The sequence below is a fragment of the Rhipicephalus microplus genome, chromosome 2, assembly GCF_043290135.1.
Source record: "Rhipicephalus microplus isolate Deutch F79 chromosome 2, USDA_Rmic, whole genome shotgun sequence".
Classification (NCBI taxonomy): Eukaryota; Metazoa; Arthropoda; class Arachnida; order Ixodida; family Ixodidae; genus Rhipicephalus; species Rhipicephalus microplus.
This window is the reverse complement of record NC_134701.1, coordinates 144,266,376-144,292,002: the sequence shown is the minus strand read 5'-3', so window position 1 is coordinate 144,292,002 and position 25,627 is coordinate 144,266,376. Positions and strand designations below refer to the sequence as shown.

At 48.6% G+C, this 25,627-nt stretch overlaps 1 protein-coding gene and 1 long non-coding RNA gene across 2 annotated transcripts in view; both read left to right on the top strand.

Annotated features, from left to right (window-relative positions):
* LOC142786404 (uncharacterized) overlaps positions 1 to 4,423 on the top strand; it is a 61,581-nt gene extending 57,158 nt beyond the window's left edge. Inside the window, exon 2 of the long non-coding RNA XR_012889040.1 lies at positions 3,652 to 4,423. This is a non-coding gene — a long non-coding RNA (uncharacterized LOC142786404). The remainder of the gene's footprint in view (positions 1 to 3,651) is intronic.
* LOC119169399 (uncharacterized) overlaps positions 1 to 25,627 on the top strand; it is a 245,478-nt gene that overhangs the window by 167,544 nt on the left and 52,307 nt on the right. The gene's annotated exons all lie outside the window — the stretch shown is intronic.

Below are 25,627 nucleotides of genomic sequence, written 5' to 3'. Positions count from 1 at the left end.
ATGTACTCTCTCTTATGTTCTGTCTTTAGCATCGGGACGATGCTTTTTCAGAGGGGGGTAGTGACACGTGCGGTTCTTTTGGTTTACGAAGAAAGACGCTATCACTTTCTGTTGCGCAACGCAGGCCGCGTTTATCTTGTATGCCACTCTGGAACGCGTTATGACGCGTGCATAAAAGACTGACACGTGCGGTTTATTTGGTTTACGAAGGAAGACGCTATCAGTTTCTGTTAAGCGCAACGCAGGCCGCGTTTATCTTGTATGCCACTCTGGAACGCGTTACGACGCGTGTATAAAAAGCCGGCGCAGTGCGCCACTGGGGGTCCTTTTTTTTCCGTCGGCCGACGACTGTTCACGCCGCTGTTGCTGTGAGTTGTGTTTGGCCCTGTTTTGCAGGGCACAAGTTCGCCCAATAAACAGTTCGCCTGACACCGCCCTGACTCCTGCGTGCTTCCTCTCAAGTGCTGCGTGTATCACAACCTCGTGACAATATCTATCCTGGCCATTGACCTTGAACCGTCTCTCAAACAAAAGCTCAGGGATTACTGGCAGAGGAAGTGGGATAGACACACATAAAACAAACTACACGTTCTAAAGCTTTATCTTTGTAACTGGCCGCCAGTATCAAAGTCACGTCATACAGAGGTAACACTAACAAGGGTTAACATGGGCACACATACGTGACACACTCATACATTTTATCTAGTGGCGATCCCCCATTGTGTGACAGATGTGGTGAGGCACTAACAGCGCTTTACAATTTAATGCAGTGTGAAGAATTGCACACTCAAACACATCACCTTTCATCACCCTTCCGACAGCAGATACAATTTCACCCGGCGATGTTCGTTGGAAGGGAACAACTCTTCATTCATAAATCTGTGTTAGGTTTTTTAAGGGACGCCAGCACTTTTCATGTAATATATCCAGACATCGTGGAGCACGAACTATCAAAAGTGAAGTTGCTGTCTCGCCGTGGTGGTCTAGTGGCTGAGGTACTCGGCTGCTGAATCGGAGGTCGCGATCTCGAATCGCAACTGCGACGGCTGCATTTCTGATGGAGGCGGAAATGTTGTAGGCCCGTGTGGTCAGATTTCGCTGCACGTAAAGAACCCCAGGTGGTCGAAATTTCCGGAGCCCTTCACTACGGCGCCTCTCATAATCATATGGCGCTTTCGAGACGTTAAGCCCCACATATCAAATAAGAGAGTTTGCTGCTGCAGTGGCTACTTTAAAAAGCACCTGCCTCATGGCCCTTGGACGCAGGGGCGCAGATCAGGCACATGTGGCCGTGTCAAATACCTCCACTACGCTTTATTATCAGAACCTTTCGCCACCTATTCTCAGTCTAGATTTCACTTCACTGTCATGATTTTATTGCTTTTATGCTTTACCCGCCTTCGAACGAAGAATTTGAAGGCCCTTATACAGCTACCCAACGCATTCATTGTCCACATCTCTTTTGCTATCACCTGGTTCAAATGGTCCTTGCGTTACAGAACAACACATATCATCATCATTATCGACGCTCGCGGTGGCGGGGTCTGCAGCAACGGCCATTGGCGGTATGGGGACGGCGCTGAGGCAATGTTACTACACACACACACACACACACACACACACACACGTACACACACACACACACACATATATATATATATACATATATATATCAGTAATATCGATCTCATTATGATATGTAAAAACACAGAAAAACGAGCCTTTAGGTGCACACTTCATTCCTTGTATATATATATATATATATATATATATATATATATATATATATATATATATATATATATAACACGAGACACACACGCCACCCGTTCACTGGGGAAGCTGTTCTTTATATGTGTTCTCATTGTCTTCACGGTCATTTTGCTCGTGCCAGTTCAGCAGTGGCAATCTTGCTTCCCTACAACACACGGTCACGCTGTCACATTGCAAGCTTAGCTGTGCAATCTCCTCTGGAGGCCAGCATTCTCTGTTACGTGTCGGTAGGTCACGACCATGCAGCAACTTGGCTCGATGATATGTCAACAATGCCTCATGTGGTCGGCCTTGGCCGTTGAGTTGCGGATGGTCTCGGCCACGCAGAGTGGATGGTCTTCCGAAAACTGCAACTTGCCTGAATAAAACTACATCGATGTCTCCGTAAGGTCACAATACTTGTGCCGTGGTGGTCGAATTTGTAAATGCCGCGACTTCTCTAGCCAAGTTGCCGAATATTAGGTGAGATGGGTGACACTGGCTGTGCCGGCGTGGTTTCAATGTCAGCTTACACTTGCCCTGTCGACGGACAATAATTTTCTACTGAATGGTTCGTGACAGAGATGGCTTGTGAAAAATACGAAGTCGTTTGCTGAATGATTCGGCGCCTCTCCCCACTGATGCGTCCGTCTTCAAACCGTCGTAGTGAGCGACGAACATGAGTTCGAACGTTTGGAGATTCCTTTCGGGTCTCATTATCTGAGGCTCAAAAGATGCCCATCCGCACACTCGGCCAACAACTTTGGTGCACCTGACATTCGTGAATGTGTCCCCAACGAAGGAGGGTCCTTCTTTTTGGCAGCGTCTGAATATCAAGTTTATGTTGAAGTCAAGTGCCCTGTATGACTGCAGTCGGTGCTTTCACGTATTCAAGTCATGATGAATGTGAAAGAAGTTTCTCCAACGAGTGCTAGTGGCAAATTCAATCACTGGCGGTATGGCAGTGGCATCACATACCGACCGACACCGAGATAGCTCTAATGAAGCACCACATCCGGGGTGAGGTTCACTAGCAGAGAAGTCCACGATGTTTTCTTCTGAGCAGTCATAGGGCAAAGTTGCAGAATCACAACAGTTTCCTTCATGATCTCAGTCTTCGCACTTTGGTGGAAGCTCGAGCTGCGTAATCAAAGTTGTCTACTTCGCAGCCGTCCTGCGGGATAGAGATTCGGCGATGTCTCAGAAGGCGAACGTATAAAAAATCACAGCATATCAATAGAGTGAATAATGATAAGCGAGGTGAAGCATCCATCCGTTCGTCTATGCGTCCGAGTGGACGTATAGACGGACAGAGTTGCCAACGCACGAACGAACGGACAGAAGCAAGGACGCGTACACAGATGGAAGCGCGGACGGACGCACAGATGAACGGCATCAAGGATGGACAGACCAAAGCATGAACTGAGTCAGGGTCAAATAGATGAGATACTGATTGACGCGTGGATGAACAAACAAACGAACAGTCAGTCAGAAGCATGGACGCATAGATGGACGGAAGCAGAGATGTGTAAACGGACGGGCAAACGGGCGGGCGCACAGACAGATACACCTCGCTCCATTCATTACGATTGATTCCATCAATATTGTGTGAAAACCAATAACGCTACTTAATTATAATATTGCCAAGTATATATAGACACCACACCATCTACTGAGCAACTAACAAAATAGAGGTGGTTACGTATTACTACTACTACAGAGGAGGGAACAATCCATGGGGTAAAAAGCCTATCCCCTAAAAGCATAATGAAAACAACCGTCAACCTCGCAGACGCATCTGACCAAAAATGTTGTGCGATGTCTTCGTAGGCATAACTTACCTTGGTGGTTTGTCGAATGTGATTGATGGCCACCATTCATTTGTGGCTTTTCGCCCAGGCAAGGAGGGTGCCGAGTGAGCTGATGGTTGAAGCCCACTCTAAGACGTTGTCCTGAGAGCCGAGGAACCCCAACAATTTCAAAACAGCCAACAGAAGCAAAGCAGCAGGCGAGAACACGGAGTTCGACAATGCCGAACGGTCGAGCTGAAGCGCTAGTTGCGTGAACACAGGCAAGTATCCACATCATTGTCGGGTGAGGCTCCCGACGAGTCCTGGGCGGTGTTGGCGAGGATACCTGCAGGTAACCACGGCACTCACAAGGGTGTCACAAGACAAAAACTAAGGAGACGCCAAGCTGCCCAGCTGTTTTGATAGGCGCATGGCAGCGCGGATAATCTGGGCTGCATCACCGGGTCAGTCCCACGGAGGGCCTTGGTGGCAGCCGCGTAATATGTGGTCGTCCCTTCAATCAGTGCGGCCGCAATGTCGTCAATGGGGAAAGAGAAGTACGCGGTGGTCCCGGAACTCACGTCAGCGGATTCATGGCCCATGACGCGTGGACGGCATCCCTTGCCTCAGAAAATTGCGGATGCTGTAGCTAGGAGCCGCCGAGGAGGTGCAGACGCTGTCCGCGAACGGCAGAGGTAGTGGCAACAGGTGAGAAGTTGCCAAAGAGGCCTGGACGCTTTCCTTAATCTGTTCTACCATTGCAGCGCGTAGACGGGTGCCATGAACGAAAAAGCCGGGTAGTAAGACGTCGTCGTCAGCTGCGCCATTGTAATAAAGGTGTCTCAGACAAAGCACCCGTTTGCGGGGCTGGCTGTTCTTAATCTAACGTCGTCTCCCTGTCTTAGCACTTGCCGCTTTCGCGCCAGTGCAGCAGTGTCGATCTTGCTTCCTTACAACAGTGTATATATATATATATATATATATATATATATATATATATATATATATATATATATAGTGTATATATATATATATATAGGAAAAGGAGCCATGGGAGCGGCCGCGTCAGCAGCACGTGTAAGTGAGCTCTTCACATATCTGCCTATAACTTTAGCAATTTTGGTTCTAGGAGGGTCAGAGTGGTGTCTATTTGTTTGTGCAGATACAATGAGTTCAACCGTTACAAATACTGCTATTAAAAACGAAAATTTTAAATTTTAGGAGGGGAAAACAGTGTGAATCTGTGAAAACAACGACAGTCGGACCATGTGTTTTTTTACGATCGCTTGTAGCTTGTTAATATTCTACCGGGAAACTTCTTACTTATAAAGTTGAAAGTCCTTAGGGTAGACCTGATGCTACTGAAGTTTGATCAGGCTAGGTTTAGTAATTCCAGAGTTATTCCGCAATCAAAATTAGGCCTAATCAATAAAAAGATTAAATTGGTAATATCACCTCGCAAACGCATTTAAATTTTGTCCGCTTAATATAATAATAAACCGCAACCCGTAGGCTACCAGTAGACCCAATTCCGTACACTCTAGGCCCTTAATTAGGGTGGTAATTAGCAAAAAGCTCATCTCATTAAAACAAATTTTCAAAAAGAGCTACAAACGCCACCGAAAAATAGCTAATATCTTCTTTTGAACACAGCAGTTCAGTTTTTTCCGTGTAAAAATAATTTTGATAGCTTAAGGTAACCGGAAGATACAGAGTTAAAAATAATATAACGAAAACCGCTAATAAACGTGTGGCGCCCGCGTCTTCCCTCGCTGAGAGGAGGAGGGTGGCTCACTGCTCGGGAGAAAGGTACGCCCGTCAAATCAGTCTTGAACCACGTGTTTTTTTTCCTTACGATCGCTTTTAACTTTGCTAATAACCTACCGGGAAACTTCTAACTTATACAGTGCAAAGCCCTAATTGTAGAGCTGTCGCCGCTCAGGTTTTATCAGGGCAGGAGTAATAGTACCGGAACTATTTTGTGACCAAAATTAAGCCTAATCACTAAAAAGAATATTTTGGTAAGATCACCTCACAAACAAATTTAAGTTTTGTCCGCCTAATATATTAATAAACAGCACCCCATAGGCTAATCGTAGGCCCAACTCCGTACTCTCTAGACCCTTAATTAAGGGGGTAATCAGCAGAAATCTCTTATCATTAAAACATCTTTATAAAAATAACTACAAACTTGACTGATACACCGCTGAAACCTACATTTATAACATAACAATCCGGGTGCGGCGATGGCGTAGTGGTTAGAGCATCTGCCTCGCATGCAAGAGGTCCGTGGTTCAAATCCCGGTGCCGCGCACTTCCCAACCGGAAAAAAAAAATCAGCGTGTTGATGGAACTGCACTAAGAGGCCTGGGGTGCGGCCTCACAGGTAACCACCGCCGGGAACGCACTGCCTCACCAGAGAAGGATTGGCCACTCTGGTGCAGTATCTGGCCACTACCTCCCACATGCATACGTCAAATAACTCACGGCCCTCAGTTCCCAGCAGCTGCGAAGACTGAACAAGGCGGCGATCAGATCTGCAACGCAGCAGAGGGTGCTACAGACTACAGGCCGCCTTTGGAACCTGAACTTGGCAACGTTTAACGCTAGAACTTTATCTAGTGAGGGAAGTCTAGCTGTACTATTCGAGGAGCTAGAGGGTGTTAAATGGGATATAATAGGGCTCAGTGAGGTTAGGAGGACAGATGAGGCCTATACTGTGCTACAGAATGGGCACGTTCTTTGCTATCGGGGCTTGGCAGATAGAAGAGAACTGGGAGTGGGGTTCCTAATTCACAGAAGCGTAGCTGGCAACATAGAGGAATACAATAGCATTAATGAAAGGGTGGTAGATATTGTGATTAAACTGAATAAAAGATACAAGATGAAGGTTGTACAGGCTTACGCGCCTACATGCAGCCATGATGACGCTTCAGTTGAAAGCTTCTATGGAGACGTGGAATCGGCAATGAGTAAGGTAAAAACACAGTATACTATAGTGATGGGCGTCTTTAATGCAAAGGTAGGGAAGAAGCAGGCTGGAGAACAGGCAGTAGGAGATTATGGCATCGGCACTAGAAACGCCAGAGGAGAGCTACTAGTAGAATTCGCAGGACGCAATAATTTGCGGATTTTGAATACTTTGTACCAAAAACGAGAAAACCGCAAGTGGACATAGAGGAGCCCTAATGGCGAAAATAAGAACGAAATAGACTTGATAATAACTGCACACCCAGGAATCGTGCAGGATGTGGAAGTGGTTGGCAAGGTACGATGCAGTGACCATAGAATGGTATGGTCTCGAATTCGCCTAGACTTGAAGAAGGAACGACAGAAAGTGATACGCAAGAAGCCAATCAACGAGCTAGCACTGAGAGGGAAAGTACAGGAATTCAGAGTGTCGCTGCAGAACAGGTACTCGGCTCTTAGTGAGGAAACCAACCTTAGCGTAGATACAATGAATGATAATCTAACGAGTATCAATACGGAGTGTGCAGTGGAAGTTGGAGGCAGGGTAGTTAGACAGGACACTGGCAAGCTTTCCCAGGAAACGAAGAACCTAATTAAGAAGCGTCAAATCACGAAAGTGTCAAGTACAACAGACGAAATAGAACTGGCAGAGCTTTCGAAGTTGATTAATAGGCGTAAAGTATGCGATGTAAGAAGGTATAACATGAAGAGAATTGAACACGCTCTGAAAAACGGAAGAAGCGTCAAAGCAGTGAAGAGGAAACTTGGTATAGGCAAAAGTTGGATGTATGCACTAAGGGACAAAGAAGGCAAAATAACTACCAATATGGATAGGATAGTTAAAATAGCGGAGGAGTTTTACAGAGATCTGTACAGTAGCCGAGACAACCACGACCTTAATACTATAAGAACTAGCAGTAACCCATGTGACACCCCACCAGTAATGATAGAAGTCAGAAAAGCTTTGGAGAGCATGCAAAGAGGCAAAGCTGCTGGTGAGGATCAGGTAACATCAGATCTGCTGAAAGATGGAGGACAGATTGTGTTAGAGAAACTAGCCACCCTGTTTACGAGGTGTCTCTTGACGGGAAGGGTACCAGAGTCTTGGAAGAACGCTAACATCATCCTAATACATAGGAAAGGAGATGACAAGGACTTGAAGAATTACAGGCCGATCAGCTTGCTCTCTGTAGTATACAAGCTATTTACAAAGGTAATTGCTAACAGATTAAAGAAAACATTAGAATTCAATCAACCAAAGGAACAAGCAGGATTTCGAACAGGCTACTCAACAATTGACCACATTGATACTATCAATCAGGTAATAGAGAAATGCTCAGAGTATAACCAACCACTATACATAGCCTTCATAGATTACGAGAAGGCGTTTGATTCAGTAAAAATATCAGCCGTCATGGAGACACTGCGGAATCAGGGCGTAGATGCGTATATGAAGTATATATAAACATTCTGGAAGGAATCTACAGGGGATCAACTCCTACCATAGTGCTTCATGAAGAAAGCAACAGAATACCGATCAAGAACGTTGTAAGGCAGGGGGACACAATCTCCCCAATGCTATTTACCGCGTGCTTACAGGAGGTTTTCTAAAACCTAGAATGGGAACAGTTAGGGATAAGAGTTTATGGAGAATACCTTAGAAACCTGCGCTTCGCCGATGACATCGCATTGCTGAGTAACTAAGGGGACGAATTGCAACTCATCATTATGGAGCTAGACAAGGAGAACAGAAAGGTGGGTCTTTAAATGAATCTGCAGAAAACGAAAGTAATGTACAACAACCTCGAAAAGGAGCAGCGCCTCGAAATAGGTAATAGGGCACTTGAAGTTGTAAAAGACTATGTCTACTTAGGGCAGGTAATAACCGCGGAGCCTAACCACGAGATTGAAGTAACTAAAAGAATAAGAAGGGGGTAGAGTACATTCGGCAAGCACTCTCAAATTATGACAAATAGATTGCCACTATCCCTCAAGAGGAAGGTATATAACAGCTGTATCTTGCCGGTACTTAGCTACGGAGCAGAAACCTGGAGACTTACAAAGAGGATTCAGCTTAAATTGAGGACGACGCAGCGAGCAATGGAAAGAAAAATGGTAGGTGTAACCTTAAGAGACAAGAAGAGAACAGAGAGGATTAGGGGACAAACGGGGGTTAAGGATATCATAGTTGAAATAAAGAAGAGGAAATGGACATGGGCCGGGCATGTAGCGCGTAGACAGGACAACCGCTGGTCATTAAGGGTAACTAACTGGATCCCAGAGAAGGGAAGCGGGTTAGGGGGAGACAGAAGGTTAGGTGGGCAGACGAGATTAAGAAGTTTGCGGGTATAAATTGGCAGCAGCAAGCACAGGACCGCGTTAACTGGCGGAACATGGGAGAGGCCTTTGTCCTGCATTGGACGTAGTCAGGCTGATGATGATGTATATATATATATTAAAATGAAGGTGTCTCAGACAAAGCACCTGTTTGCGGGGGCGGATGATCCTAATGTAACGTTTTGCCCCTCTTAGCACTTGCCGCACTCGCGCCAGTGCAGCAGCGCAATCTTGCTTCCTTACATTATATATATATATATATATATATATATATATATATATATATATATATATATATATATATATATATATAAATATATATATATATATATATATATATATAATGTGTGCGTAGGAAAGAAGTGTATACATAAGGCTCGTTTTTTGTACTTTGACACATTGTACTGATATCTCACAGAGAACAATGCCAACTAAAGTATAGGCGAAGTTATTACACCGAATTGTCATGTAAATGTGCAGAAAAAAGTGGGTGCGAAAGTAACTTGCCGTGGTCAGGAAAGAAACCTGCGACCTTCGAATAACGCGTTCGATGCTCTACCACTGAGCTACTACGGTGACTATCCTCCCAGACACTTCTTTGCGTATATATGTGAATTTAAAGATGGCAGTGTCAGTCAGTAATATCAGTAGCCATGGCGGCGAGTGTGGCACACTCTCTAAAAGCCTGTGTGGCGTCACGTAGCACGTGAACTTATTACGAGCTTGCAGCTGACCAACAGTTCCTCGTATGCAACCTAACGGCACCAAGTCTGCCAGTGGGAGACCCTCGTTAATCAATAAAGGAAAAAAAGTGTATGCTTAAGGGCTCGTTTTTTCGTGTTTTGACACATTATTAATAAGATCTAAGAGAGAGTAATGCAAAAAAAAAGAGTAGGGGAAGGGATTAGACCTTATTGTAATGTAAATGCGAAGAAAGAATAGTGGGTGAAAAGATAACTTGCGGTGAGCAGGAACCGAACTTGCGAACTTGAATAACGCACACACACACATATATATATATATATATATATATATATATATATATATATATATATATATATATATTGTAGTGCTGAGTTTGCAAGGCAATAACCAGTGGGACCATCTGTGAGTACAAAGCGCGAACGTATGCACGAGCTGTAGACTCTAGACTCCTCGCCTGTCTCCCGCCAATCTTTTACTGGTGCCGCGATATCTGTGATAAGTCAAAGACTCTGCCGCTCATTTCGTAAAGTGACGAAGGTTTTTCCCGGGGTTCCTCTCAACACTGCGAGCGCCCGACAACTTGAGCTCATCGCGGCATTTACACAAAAAAATTTGGTAATTCGAGACGTGTTGTACACCATTGAATTTCATGTGTTGGCTTAATGTTCCAACGTTTTCATTCTAAGCTGGGATTTCTTGTCACATCATCACGCCGTCGTTGATTGCGTTCTGGCCGAAGTGGAGCTGTTACCGTTTTGTGATGTGCCTTCTGTTGATGCGGCCGTATCTAGTGTGGCGAACCTCGTCGTCGCGACGGACAGTGACCTTCCTCCTTTCAGCGCCCAGTTTGTACCTGGCTACTGTGCTTCATTTTCTGACGCAACCGTTCTATTCACGCCATCTGACATCTCCGGTAGCCTCCACACCACATCACTGCCACTCGCTGTTCTTGCGCTTTGTCAAGACACCGCTGCAATATTTATTTCCAATCCAATTCGTGCCACCCCGGTAGCGCAGGAACGGCACGCTCGGCCACATTCAGCCTGTGAATGAAGGTACTATCGTGCCTGCCGATCTTTTCGACACCAAGCCGAATATTCAGCTGAAGGCGTTGGTTCTTCAACTTGCCTCGGACAGCGTGTCTTCCGATGCATTCCGTCGTTCAATTGACAGCCATCTCACCCCGGCTCAACGAGAGCAGCTGGTTACCTTGTTGCACGAATTCAGGCATTCATATGACTTACCCAAGCGTTGCTAGGAAGAACGAACACCGTTGTTCACTCAATTTACACAGGGAAGAGTACTCCTTCGCGCCAGCACCCCTATCGTGCGTCTCCAGTTAAGCGTTGTGTAATTGCAGAACAAGTAGCCGAGATGCTACAACGTGGAGTCATCGAGCTTTCTTGTAGTCCTTGATCTTCCCCAGTAGTACTCGTCAAAAAAGATTGGTGCGATCCGTTTCTGCGTAGACTACAGCCGCCTAAACAACATTGCGAAGAAAGATGTTTACCTTCTTTCCCGCATAGACGGTGCTCTCGATTTTCTTCAAGGTGCAGAATTTTTACCTCGCTTGACCTTCGCTCAGGTTATTCGTAGGTCCCAATATCAGAGTCTGATCATTCGAAAACAGCGTTTGTCAAACCGGATGGCCTTTATAATTTTACCGTAATGCCCTTCGGACTGTGCAATGCGCCCGCCACATTCGAGCGAATGACAGACAGCATTTTACGCGGTCTCAAATGGAACTTATTGCTACGTAGCTATCGCATGAAGGGTGAACCATTCTGTGATCAGAAGACGACGAAGAGGACTCGTTTGCTCGCTCTGTGTGCTGCGCTCCCATTTTATTGGTAAAAATACACTGCCAAATCGTCACGCCTCGTCTCGTTTTACGTAACATATATGTGGTAGACGTGCTGGTCCTTCCCGTCGCGAAGTTCCACAGCGGTCGCATCATCACCGGTCCTACCATGTCTCAGGTTTAAGGTACATTGTGTTCCCCACCCGCCTCTTCTGTGACTCTTACCCACGTTGTCCTACCTCCTGCTCGTGATCCGGGCGTATTTTCCAGACAGAATGGCTTTGAAGTTGACAAGTGGCTCAACGTGTATGAACGGATCAGCGCCAGCTATAGTGGGACCCAACACTCATGCTTGCCAACGTGCTTTTTTACCTTGATTGCCCTCCGCGGGTGTGGTTCGAGACGTACGACGCGGGCAATACCAGCGGGGACACTTTCAAGAAGAGGATCCGTGACTTTTCAGGGAATACCGCTGCACGCCAGATAACTGCGCGAAATGAGTTGGCTACTCGGGCACAGACGTCTACCAAATCATACTTCGCGTATATTCACGACGCCATCGCCCTTTGCCGCCAGGTTGACGAACACATGCCCGAGCCTGAGAAGGTATAAAATGGGCGCAAAGGCATCGCCGACGATGCCTTCAACCTGCTTGTGTACACTAACGTCACCATCGTCGACGATCATCCGAGAGCCGGTGGTTTGAACACGCCAAGAACCGCCGTATCGCACAGAGATTCACACGACTTCCCAACAAGGCCGCAACTTCATCGTGTGAAGCCGCTCGCCAACCACCCACCTAAGACCACGTCACCCGAATAGTTCATCGGAGGCTTGAAGCTTCTTGTCCAGCTCCCAATCAACAGCCTGTTTGTACAACCCAAGCCGCTGACCCAACACACCTATCGGTAACCTAATTCAAGCTGTGGTAAGGCAAAAGTTCGCTAATCTCAGTCTTCCGTCAGCGTGTCCCGTGACTCACCCTGAAGTAGGCACATACCCCTCAAGTAACGCTCACCGACCTCCTCCATCATTGCCCTTCCTGAACCCTATGCAATGGCGAACCCCTGATGACCAGCCCATCTGATTTTCCTGTAATCAACCTGGACATATTTCTCGTTATTGCCCTCGACGCTGGTCCAACCCACTACGTCAGAGGTACCCTATTATATGTGCCCTACCACTTCTCGACATCCAGCCACTATACCACCCAATTTTTACTCGCCACCTCCTCATGAGATTCTCCCCACCACCCCTTCTTCCGGTCGCCACTACTCCCGCTCCCCGTCGCCGCTACGCCATTAATCTCGCTCTCCGCAGCTTCGGTGCTTTTCCTCGCCGAGATTCTCTGGACGATCGCAGCAAGAAAACTGGATATTGCAGCTTATGGAGGTGAAGCTGCAATACGAACGATGCCCGGAAACTACACTGACGCTGCCCACACACCACAGTCTCACTGAAGTAAATGTCGACAATGTTCTTGTTAGCGCTCTTGTTGACACAGGCACCCACCTACCTATTATGAGCGCACATCTACGCCGCCCCTTGCATGTCATGACGCCCTCTACGACTCAAGTCATACGTGTTGTTGATGGCGGCGCTGTAGAAGTCGTCGGAATGTGCACTGCTCGTGTCGAAATTGCTGATCGTCACGCCATAGTACTTTTTGCCGTTCTAGATCGTAGCCACCATGACCTCATACTAGGTCTTGATTTGCTCTCGACACACTTGGATTTAGTTGACTGTTCTTTTGGCACGTTCAGCCTCGACCTTCCCCCGCTCTCTAATGCCTGTGAAAAGCCCGTCAACCGTTCGCGTCCAACCACTTTTGTTCGCTTGCCGCCTCAAGCTGTGACATTCGTCTGTCTGTCATCGACCCCTCGAGTTCCCGAAGGAGACTACATTGTTACACTGATAACAGACGCACGTCTGACGCGCAGTGTTACAGAGCCGCATACCATCGCCACCACAGTTAACAACTGTGTGTTTCTTTCGCTACTAAATTTCGGCCTCATTCCTTAAGTGTTGCCCTACCAGATGTCGATTGCTCAACTCGCTACTGTAAGAGATGATGACATAAACGTTGTCGCTGTAACTGCTCCAGACCAAGCCGAAGTCTCACGGTTACCCGGTTCTGCCGAGGCCATACTTCGAAATATGATTCGACCATACCTTTCGCCTGATCTGGCCGACGCTCTCTGCCACGTTTTGGCCTCCTACGGTGACAGTATTGATATCTGTGATCATCCCTTGGGTCAGACTAATATTGTCAAGCACCTAATCACAGCTGGTGACTCTGCGTCCATCCACCGTCGGCCTTACCGCGTGTCCGCATCAGAACGAGCAGTGATTCAGGAGGAAGTGGACAACATGCTATCGAAAGACATCAACGAACCATCGTCAAGCCTTTGGGCCTCCCCAGTGGTCTTGGTGAAGAAGAAAGATTGCCCTTGGCGTTTCTGTGTTGATTATCGGCACCTAAACAAAAAACCAAAGAAGACGTGCATCGTCTTCTACGTATTTAGGACGCACTAGACTGTCTTCATGGCGCCACCTTTTTTTCATCTCTCGACCACCGATCTGGCTACTAGCAAATTGCTGTAGACGAATTGGATCGCCAGAAAACTTCATTAGTTACCCCCGACGGCTTTTACAAATTTAAGGTCCTGCCTTTCAAGGTCTTCTCCTTTAATCCCCTCACCCCTTCCCCCAGTGCAGGGTAGCAAACTGGACGTGCGTCTGGTTGACCTCCCTGCCTTTCATTTCTTTCCTTCCTCCCTCCTCCTCCAAGGTCGCGCCGTTTTGTCTTTGCAACGCCCCAGCAACCTTCGAGAGAATGATCGACACGGTACTTCAAGGATTTGAATGGACGACGTGCTTGTGTTACCTAAATGGCGTGATAATCTTCTCACCCAACTTCGCCACACACCTTAAACGCCTTTCCACCATTCTATCAAAATTCCGATATGCCGGCCTCCAGCTGAATTCCTTGAAATGCCACTTTGGTCTTCGTCAAATTAGTGTGTTGGACCACCTTGTTGACGCTTCCGGTGTACGACCAGACCCGGCTAAAGTACGCGCATAAAAGGAACTTTTCCGTTCCGTGCCCTATCCATAATGTTCGCAGTTTTGTGAGCCTATGCTCTTACTTTTGCCGGTTAGTAAAAGACTTTGCGGCACTCGCACGCCCATTCATAGACCTTCTCAAACATGACGTCCCGTTTTGTTGGGGTCCTCTTCAAGCTAACGCTTTCTCTCGACTAATCACCACTCTAAAGACACCACCGATACTTGCACATTTCGACCCAAATGCTCCTACAGAAGTGCTGACAGACGCTAGCGGTCACGGCACGGGCGCAGTTTTGGCCAAAACTCAGCGGCGCATTGATCGTGTAAGTGCATACGCAAGTCGCCTCCTTTCAAAGTCGGAACGTAACTACTCGATAACAGAACGAGAAAGCCGTGCCCTTGTATGGGCAGTTTCGAAATTTTGCCCTTACTTGTATGGCCGCCCGTTCCTTGTCGTTACAGATCATCACGCCCTCTGTTGGCTTTCTTCACTCAAGGACCCTTCTGGACGACTTAGTAGCTGGGCGTTGCGTCTTCAGGAGTACTCCTACTCAGTTGCCTACAAGTTTGAACGCCTCCATCTGGACGCCGATTGCTTCTCCCGCTACCTTGTTGGCCAACTAGATGAATTGGTTGGCGAGCCTGGCCCCAGCGTCATGTCCATGTCTAGGTTTCGTCAGATTGGTGACGAACCACGTCGCGATCCTTCCTTGCGGTCACTGATTGCCCGTCTGGAATCTGACCCTAAAGACGTGTCATTCCGTGTGTTCATTCTCCTAAATGGCACGCTGTACCATCGTAGCGTCCAGCCTGATGGTCCTGAGCTACTTCTAATCGTGCCTATCCATCTCCGTTCAGCGGTCGTGCATGAGCTTTACGACAAACCAAGTGCCGGCCACCTGGGCGTCTCTCGCACGTACGACGGCGTCCGGCGCCGCTTCTTTTGGCGTGGTCTCGCGCGGTTGGTTCAACGATACGTGGCCTCCTGCGGTAAATGCCAACGTCGTAAACGACCTGCCGCATCCCCTGCTGGACTCCTTTACCCGATCTCCATCCGTACCGAACCTTTCTTCCGTGTTGGTGTAGACATCCTCAGACCGTTCCCTGAATTAAACTCTGGGAACAAGTGGGTCGCTGTTGCTATCGACCATGCGACCAGGTTTGCCATCATCAGAGCGCTCCCCACCAGCACTGCTACTGCCGTTTCCGACTTTTTGCTCTACGATGTTTTTCTACATCATGGCGCTCCTCGGCAATTGCTCACCGATCGTGGACGCGCATTTTCGTCACGCCTACTCGACGACCTTTTGCACTCTTCCTCAATGCAACACAAACTAACCACTTCCTACCATTCCTCAAACAAATGGCCTTACCAAACGCCTAAATCGCACCCTCATGGACATGATCTCGATGTATATATCATCTGACCGCCATGACTGGGATCTAGTGCTACCTCATGTGACTTTCGCCTATAATTCATCTCGTCATGATACAGCAGGTTATTCACCTTTTTATATGCTCTATGGCCGTAATCCGACCGTAGCACTGGACACCCTACTACTGACTACTACACCTTCACCGAGCAAATACGCACGCGATTCTATCGCTCGTGCCAACCACGCACATCAGATTTTCCGCACTAGGCTGTTGGCTTCACAAGCAACTCAGAAGGCTCTCCACGGCAGCAAGCATGTTGACGTTGACTTCTTAACTGGTTCTTTATTTCTTCTCTGGTTCCCAGTTCATCATGTTGGATTGTCAGAGAAGTTTCTATCTCCGTGCAAGTGACCTTACCGTATCATACGCAGGGTAACGGACGTTACCTATGATGTCATTCCAGTCTCCGAAACTAACCTGTCTGCAAACACCGCCAGTGACGTAGTCCACGTCAATAGGTTAAAACTATACCACCCTCCTTCTGAAGAACACGCATAAACTGCACCGAGTCGGAGCTTTTACAGCCGGAGGGATGTGCCACGTAGCTATCGCATGAAGGGTGAACAATTCTCTGATCAGAAGACGAAGAAGAGGACTGGTTTGCTCGCTGTGTCTGCTGCGCTCTGATTTTATCATGGTAAATACACTGCCCAATAGTCACGTCCTGTCTCATTTTACGTAACAATATAATTGGGCTATCTTGACGACATTGTGGTGTTTTCACCCGATTTCACTTCGCATCTCACTCGTCTGCGTCAGATTCTACAATGCTTTACAAACGCCAGGCTTCAGCTTAACATGAAGAAATGTAACTTCGGGGCTAAACAACTCACCATACTTGGTCATGTCGTCTCGAAAGCTGGTATCCTTGCCGACCCTGGCAAGCTTCGTGCTGGTGCGAATTTCTTAAGCCTACTACAGTTAATGAACTACGGAGCTTTGTGGGTCAGTGCTTCTATTTTCGTCGGTCCAGAACTTTGCTTCCATCATCGCTCCGCTCAGCAAACTCCTTGCTGGCCCTGCAGACCTTTCCAATTGGACAGCAGCCTGTGACGACTCCTTCACAGCACTGCGCCAAATCCTTACCTCATCACCCGTACTGCGCCTTTACGACCCTACTGCACCGGCCGAAGTACACACGGATGTAAGAGGCGTCAGCCTTGGTGCAGTACTCGCACAACGCAAACCAGGTTTTACGGAGTATGTGGTTGCCTATGCCAGCCGCGCCCTCACTAAAGCTGAAGCCAACTATTCTGTTACGGAAAAAGAGTGCCTCGGGATTGTGAGGGCGTTAAAGATGTTTCGCCCCTATTTGTACGACTAAACTTTTGATGGGGAAACTGACAATCACGTACTCTGTTGGTTGGCTTCACTGAAGGATCCTTCTGGTGCCCTTAGACGTTGGACACTACGCCCCCAGGAACTCGACAGACACGTCGTCTAACGATCGGGGCGGAAGCGCTCTGACGCAGATGCGCTTTCACGATCACCCGTGAAATCTGATGGCAGGGAAATATCGGTCCTTGGACTTCCCCTCTCTACCGTCAGCGTCACAGACATGCCATCTGAACAGCGAAAGGACCCTTTGATTGCCTCGCTCTTGAATGTGCTCTCTAATACATCAACTTCCGGTTACCTGCAAGCTCTTCGCAGCCAAGCAACGCATTTCACCATACGGGATGGCCTGTTAAACCGTCGCAACTATCAAGTGGTGGGTCGTGAATGGCTGCTAGGCATACCCAGCCACGTGCTGTCTGATATCTGCGAATGTTTTCATGCTGAACTACAACATGGACACGCCGGTGCGCTAAAGACGTATGAGCGGATCCACCAACGTTACTATTGGTGGGGTATGTACACGTTTCTACGCAAACACCTTCACCAATGTTCCTATTGTCAGCAGCGCAAGACATTTCCTCATTCACCCGGCCAAAGAAGCCTTTACCATGTCCTGCACGTCCATTTGACAGTGTTGAAATTGAGCTATACGGCCCACTACCGTGCTTTGTTGGAGGTAATTGATGGGTGATTGTGGCTGCCGACCATGTAACAAGGTACGCCGAAACGGCCGCGCTGCCTTCAGCTGGTGCTCGTGAAGTTACATCCTTTATCTTGCATCGGTTCGTTATTCGTCATGGGGCACTACGTGACATACTTCACGTATTTTTGTCCGAAGTACTGCAGCAGCTCTTATACATTCATGCCGTACGGTACCCCGCACATCAACTGCCTACCACCCTCACACGAACGGCCTAACGGAACGCTTCAATAGAACTCTGGGAGACATGCTCGCTATGTATATTGATTCTGATCACTCAAATTGAGATGTCGTTCTTCCTTTTGTGACCTACACTTACAATACAGCGATTCAATCAGCAACAGGCTTTTCTTCATTTTTTTCATTTATATCATCACGATAAATGCAGCATACTCGACAGAATTTTTTCATACAATCCTGATGCCTCCGAGTTCAGCCCAGTTTCGGAAATGGCCGAACATGCCGAAGAAAGTTGTCAGCTTGCACGGTTCTTCACAATCGATAATCAAGTCCTCCAAAGAGATTGCCACTACCGTGATTTGGTTCAGGACGCTTTCCCTGTTAGTTCTTTCATGTGGCTCCGACTACCTTTCCACTCTTCTGGACTCACTTCCCAGTATGCACCGAAGTATACTGCCCCGTACCCCGTCTTACAGCGCCCTTCTTCTGTCACCTAGGTGATTGAACCGCTCACGCCGTCCACGCACAAGCACCGCCTTGGTTCTGAGACGGTCAACGTCAGTCGCCTCAAGCCGTGCTAAGACCCTCCTGTTCTCTCATTCACTTGAGTCGCCAGAATGGCTCGTCTTCATCGCCGGGGCATTGTAGTGGGGACTTCACAAGAAAGTGACCGGTGGGACCATCTCTGAGTGCGAAGCGCGAGCGTGGGCACTAGCAGTAGACGCTAGTGCGCCTACTGTACTTTTGACGCTAGTGCGCCTACTGTACTATTTGTGTCTGTACTGGCTCTCCGCCTACTGTCTGGCATCACTATACACTGCCTTGCAATATATATATATATATATATATATATATATATATATATATATACCATGAACAGCCTGACTACGTTCACTGCAGGACAAAGGCCTGCAGGACAATAATGCTAAGGATTGTATTGGGGAAGTTATTAGAAGCAATAGAATGTAAATAAGAAGAAAGAAAAGTGAGTGAAAAAATAACCAGCCGTGAGCAGGAATCAAACCTACGACTGTGGTTATAATAACTTCCCCTATACATTCCTTGGCATTACTGTCTGTTAGATCTCATTATTATTGTGCCAAAACACGGAAAAACGAGCCCTGCGGTATACACTTCTTTCCCTTATTCATTAACGAGGGTGTCGTACTGGCAGACTTGGTGTAATTAGGTTGTATACGAGGGACTGTTGATCAGCTGCCCGCTCGTAATAAGTTCACGTGCTACGTGACGCCAAAGATGCGCATAAAATAGTGTTTAACACTCGTCGCTTGGCTTATAGATGGCGCTGACTGACACTCCTACTTCTAAATTCACATATTGCCGCGCGCTTGATCTGCCAGCGCAAAAGAGGCAGACGAAGTGGCAGTTCCCCTCGTGCCATTGTTCTGTTTTTGGCTGTGCTGAGCCGACCGCTCTTCGGACTTTTGTGAGGACGCCTTAAAAACGTCTCCTGTCTCTTTAACGCGACATTTTAATGGTGGAGGTGCTGGGTAACCTCACCTATGCAACAGACTCCTTCTAGCAGCCGGAACGTGACCCAAAACCCAGAGCTTACGCCGGTACACCGTTTCAGTCGGAGGATTCGAGGACTGTCCCCCGAGTTTGTGCCTCACAGTACAAGTACGTCGACTGGTATGGAGAATACTGTTGCTGTCACCGCTTCCCCTACCGCTGGAGCCGCCGCTGCTCCAACCGCTGCACCCGCAGCTGCACCCACTCATTACACGCTACAAAAACCACGTGTTCCGAGTCCCTTTCGTGGTGGCCTCTATGAAGATGTGGAAGATTGGCTGGCTGAGTACGAGTACGTAGCGGATTTCAACGGGTGGGACGAAGTAGCGAAGCTCAAGAATGTGTACTTTAGTCTTCTGGATGGTGCTCGCACATGGTTCCAGAACCGCAAGGGCCTCCTAACGTCGTGGCATGAGTTCTGTCACAGGCTCCGCGAAACGTACTCGAGTCTCGATCGTCGAGAGCGCGCTGAAAGGGCCCTCCAGTCCCGCATGCAGATGCCTAATGAAGGTGTGGCTACATACGTGGAGGATATGGTTCATCTGTTCACTCGCGCCGATCCAACCATGCCGGAAGACAAGAAGCTGCGACACTTGATGCGAGGTGTGAAAGAGCAGCTCTTCGCTGGACTCATTCGTAGTCCGCCTAGAACGGTCGCGGAGTTCCTCACTGAAGCCGTCGCCATGGAAAAGGCGCTGCAGCAGCGGAACCAGTACGATCGGCAAGTGAATGCTACCTATACCACCGGGCTAGGCTCGTTCCCGACCGACGTGGGAGCGCTTCGCGAGCTGATACGTTCGGTTGTTCGCGACGAGCTACAACAGCTGCAACAGCTGAACCAGGCGCAGCAGCAGCCTTCCACGAATTGCATCGCCACCATCATACGTGACGAAGTTCAGCATGCGCTCGGCACACCTCGCCGCGAGACACCAACGCAGGTTGCTGCACCACTTCAGGCGTTCGCAACTTCAAGTGAACCTCTAGGGGTGACCTACGCAGACGTATTGAGACGCACCGTTCCGTCGTCCACGACACCATCCCCAGTGAGTGGTTTCCAGCGCACCACTTATACCGACACGTTCGAACACAACGCACCTGCACCAGTCCCACTACCAGCCGCAACCCCGTACGCCACACTGCAGTCCGCACAGGTGGTCCCTTATTTTGCAGACACTCGACCCGTCATGCGTAAATCCGACATATGGCGCATGCCCGACCGACGACCGCTTTGCTACCACTGCGGTGAAGCGGGTCACCTCTACCGAGACTGCCAGTACCGCCGACTTGGGCTGCAGGGTTTTCCTGCCAATTCACCCCGCCCCCGGTTTGGACAGAGACCACCAGAAATTGAAGATTTTATCGCTCGGCAGAACGTCCCACTCAGGCGTCAGTCGCGCTCACCGTCACCGCGGTCGTCATCTTATTCAGGCAACGGAAATCGAAGGCCGCAAGGACGGTCTCCGAGCCCTCGCCTGGAAAACTAACGCCAGCGACCTTTCGAGGCGAGGCCGCTGATTCTCGACGTGATGAAGACCTCGCCCTCCAATCGACGCGACATCGGACCAACGGAAATTCGACTACGCCGGCGCCTGTATCCCAGCTGAGCGACTTTTCAATGGACATACCTGTGCTGCTCGACGGTCGCAATTTAACTGCCTTAATAGACACTGGTGCTGACTACTCGATTATTAGCGGACAATTGGCACGTACCTTGAAGAAAGTGATAATGCCTTGGACAGGATCGCATGTACGTACAGCTGGCGGACATGTTGTAACGCCGGTTGGTTTGTGCACGTCCAGGCTACAAATACGAGGCTGCACGTTTTTGGTCAGCTCCATCGTGCTACGTGACTGCTCCCGCGAATTAATTCTCGGCCTCGATTTTCTTCGGGAATATGGCGCCGTAATCGACCTACGGCGACGCTGCATTTCCTTTTCGACAGTCAACGCTACGTCAAGGGACTCCAACCGCCGTACAACCGCCCTCCGTGTTTCCGACGACAGTGTCACAATACCACCTCGTGCAAGTATCCTAATTCAGGTGACTTCCGAAGGAACCAGTGACGGTGAAACAGTGGCAGAGTGCAACGTCTCCCTGCTGCTGGCGCTTGGAATTTCTGTGGCACGAGGCATCATTGACATTCGGAACGGTACAGCCGAGGTCATGATTACAAATTTCACCAATGAGCATCGTCACCTTTTCCGGGGCACTGCGGTCGCCTACGCTGAAGCCTTGGAGGACGTCATTGAGTGTTTTGCCTGTGAAGACAGTAGCCGCAATGGACAAACCGTAATAGATGTTGACATGAACAGTGCACTGCCAGAAGAGAACCAGAGGGCCTTGCGAGAGCTATTGTTTGAATTCAGGGCGTGCTTTGCTCAGTCGTCTAAAGTGAGTCAGACGCCAATTACACAGCACAGGATAATCACTTACGACGACGCAAGACCTATTCACCAACAGCCATACCGCGTCTCGCCGACAGAACGCGCAGCTATCAAGCAGCAAGTGAAAGAAATGATCGACGACGGCGTTATCCAGCCTTCGAACAGTCCCTGGTCCTCACCGGTCGTTCTGGTTAAGAAGAAGGACGGTACGCTTCGCTTCTGTGTAGATTACAGAAAGCTCAACAACGTCACAAAAAAAGATGTTTATCCGCTGCCGCGTATTGATGACTCGCTTGACCGACTACGACGAGCGAAGTATTTTTCTTCCCTGGATTTAAAGAGTGGCTACTGGCAAATTGAGGTTGATGAGCGCGACCGCGAAAAAACCGCCTTTGTCACGCCGGATGGCCTCTACGAATTTCGGGTGCTACCGTTCGGACTCTGCTCTGCGCCAGCTACCTTCCAACGCATGATGGACACTGTGTTGACTGACTTAAAATGGCAAAGCTGCCTTGTGTACTTGGATGATGTGGTCGTGTTTTCAACCAGCTTCTCCGAACATCTGAAGCGACTACGACAAGTACTTGAGGCGATTCGGACGGCTAACCTTACGTTAAAGCCGCAAAAATGCCATTTCGGTTACGAAGAACTAAAGTTCCTTGGACATGTCGTAAGCGCAGAAGGCGTCCGTCCTGACCCTGAGAAAACCGCCGCTGTCGCAGCCTTCCCGACTCCTGCCGATAAGAAAAGTGTGCGGCGGTTTCTTGGTCTATGCGCGTACTACCGGCGCTTTATAGGCAATTTTTCGAAAATTGCCGAACCATTAACTAGACTCACTAGAGACGATACGCCGTTCGTTTGGAGTGCTGAACAAGAATCAGCATTCACAGAGCTTCGGCTTCGCCTGGCATCACCACCTGTTCTTGGACATTTCGACGAGGAAGCCGAAACAGAAATTCATACCGACGCCAGTAACGTCGGTCTGGGCGCGGTACTCGTCCAACGGCAGGAGGGAATTGAAAAGGTTATCGCCTACGCAAGCCGAACCCTAACACGCCCGGAGTCAAACTACAGTACCACGGAGAAGGAGTGCCTTGCTGTCGTGTGGGCAATTGCTAAGTTTCGACCTTACCTTTACGGCCGTCCATTCAGAGTAGTGACGGATCATCACTCGCTGTGCTGGCTTGCGAACCTCAGAGACCCCTCCGGACGACTGGCAAGGTGGAGCCTACGTCTGCAGGAGTACGACGTCACTATCGTGTACAAGTCCGGTCGTGCACACGAAGATGCGGACACGTTGTCACGCGCGCCAGTTGAGCCTGCCGCTCAGAGCTTCGAAGAGGACTGCCCTTTCCTTGGCTCCGTAAGCGTAACAGACTTGGCTTTACGGCAGCGAGCAGATGCTCAATTGCGACCTATCATTGAACATCTAGAGGGCCGCAACGTATCACTGCCCCAGCATATAACTCGCGGATTGTCATCCTTCTGCTTACGACAGGGCGTGTTGTACAAGAAGAACGCAGCCGCCAGCAACAAAACTTACCTGTTGGTCGTCCCCGCAGAGCTGCGTGAGGAAATTCTATTTGCCTGCCACAACGAGCCTCCATCGGGCCATCTGGGCATCACCCGAACCATCGCTAGGGTACGAAAGTCTTACTACTGGCCGAAACTTGCCGCTTGCGTTAAACAGTACGTTCAAGCCTGCCGCGAATGCCAGCGCCGAAAATCCCCATCTGTTAAGCCTGCGGGATTACTTCACCCTATCGAGCCACCCAGAACACCCTTCGATCAAGTCGGCATGGACCTCCTGGGTCCGTTTCCCTTGTCATCTTCCGGCAACAAGTGGATAATCGTCGCTACAGATTATCTAACCCGCTATGCTGAAACTAAGGCGCTTCCTAAAAGCACGGCTTGTGAAGTTGCTCAGTTTTTCATCGAGAGAATTGTATTACGCCACGGTGCTCCATCCTGTGTCATCACAGACCGAGGAACAGCGTTTACAGCAAGGCTCCTTGAACAAGTTTTTCAGTTAAGTTACTCCACGCATCGCAAGACAACAGCGTATCACCCTCAGACAAATGGACTGACCGAGCGGCTTAACAAAACGATGACTGATATGCTGTCTATGTACATAGACGTACAGCACAAGACGTGGGATGAAATACTGCCTTACGTAACATTCGCGTATAATACCGCTACGCAAGAGACCACACGATTCACTCCGTTTCGTCTTCTATACGGTCGGGACGTTCAGACGATGTTGGACGCAATGCTCCCATGCGACATTGACAACATCGAGAATCTCGACGAAGATGCTGAGTGTTTCGTGCAACGAGCCGAGGAAGCACGTCAACTAGCCCGCGTAAACATCAAGAAACAACAAGGCGTCGATGCACAGCGCTACAACCGCTGCCACAGACAAGTCGATTATAAACCAGGTGACCAGGTGTTGGTTTGGACCCCTGTGCGCTGCAAAGGTCTCTCTGAGAAGCTTCTCAGTCGGTATTTTGGCCCGTACAAAGTGCTACGACAAGTGAGCGACGTCAATTACGAAGTCCTTCCGGACGGAAGCCAACCACCCCGACGCCGACAGCTACGACCCGAGATTGTGCACGTGGTGCGGTTAAAACCGTACCACACACTGTGACAATGTTTTTTTTTTTACGATACACGCTTCGTTTAGCATCGAGGCGATGCTCTTCAGGGAGGAGGGGCAGTGCCGCGCGCTTGATCTGCCAGCGCAAAAGAGGCAGACGAAGTGGCAGTTCCCCTCGTGCCATTGTTCTGTTTTTGGCTGTGCTGAGCCGACCGCTCTTCGGACTTTTGTGAGGACGCCTTAAAAACGTCTCCTGTCTCTTTAACGCGACAATATAAACCCAAAAAAGTGGATGGAGGGAAGGCCGCTGTGATAGCTCCGTGGTTAGAGCATCGAACGCGTTATTCGAAGGTCGTAGGTTCGATTCGTGCTCACAGCTGGTTATTTTTTCACCCACTTTTCTTTCTTCTTATTTACATTCTATTGGTTCTAATAATATCCCCTATACATTCCTTGGCATGATTGTTTGTTAGATCTCATTATTAGTGTGTCAAAACAAGAATAAACGAGCCCTTAGGTGTACACTTCTTACCCTTATTCATTCACGAGGGTCCCGTACTGGCAGACTTGGTGTAATTAGGTTGTATACGAGGGACTATTGATCAGCTGCCCGCTCGTAACACATTCACGTGCTACGTGACGCCAAACGTGCGCATGAAAGAGTGTTTCACACTCGTCGCTTGGCTTATAGATGGCGCTGACTGACACTCCTAATTCTAAATACACATATAAACCCAAAAAACTGGATGGAGGGAAGGCCGCTGTGATAGCTCAGTAGTTAGAGCATCGAACGCATTATTCGTCGGTCATAGGCTCGATTCCTGCTCACGGCTGGTTATTTTTTCACCCACATTAATTTCTTTCTTCTTGTTTACATTCTATTGGTTTTAATAACTTCCCCAATACATTCTTTGGCATGATTGTCTGTTAGATCTTATTATTATTGTGTCAAAACACGGAAAAACGAGCCCATAGGTTTACACTTCTTTCCTGTATTCATTAACGAGGGTCTCGTACTGGCAGACTTGGTGTAA